Here is a 572-nt window from a genome sequence, read left to right as displayed (position 1 = left end):
GAACGCCGCCGTGGGACGGTGCTCCAGCTGGTCGGCCACCCGCTCTCCGGCGGATAATACGGTGGTACGGGCCTGCTTCCCTCTTCCCCGGCTACACAACAACAATTGTATTCCACTCTCCGCCGAGCCAGGGAGCAACGGGCAACGTGTTATCCCTCCAAGACCGAAGACTCCAAGATATCCTCGAGTCCCTCTTCGAAGGAAGATTGGAGGAAGCAGGGGCGAACGGTTGTCTCTCCCTCGATCTCCGGGTCGGAAATCGGCTGGAACGAGCCGTGTCCGCGTTCAGACACCCGGCACCGTGGTGCTCGAGGCAACCACCAGGCGTTTCTTTCAACGCACGTTGATCGCACGCGATCAAGCGACTGTTATTACTCGAGCTGTTATACTCGTTATCTTGTAACGAAGAACCGACGTTTTCGTTGGTATTATTGTTATTGTTATTATTATTATTGTTGTTGTTGTTGTTGTTGTTGTTGTTGTCGCAGCGGTTGCAGTTTGCGTTGTCGCTTGTTGTCTGGCTGTTGTCGCTGAACCGTCGGCTGTCGGGTGGTGGTGGAACACCGCACCCA

This window comes from Apis dorsata, unplaced genomic scaffold (assembly GCF_000469605.1).
Source record: "Apis dorsata unplaced genomic scaffold, Apis dorsata 1.3 scaffold_416, whole genome shotgun sequence".
Taxonomy (NCBI): domain Eukaryota; kingdom Metazoa; phylum Arthropoda; class Insecta; order Hymenoptera; family Apidae; genus Apis; species Apis dorsata.
This window is presented reverse-complemented; position numbering follows the sequence as displayed.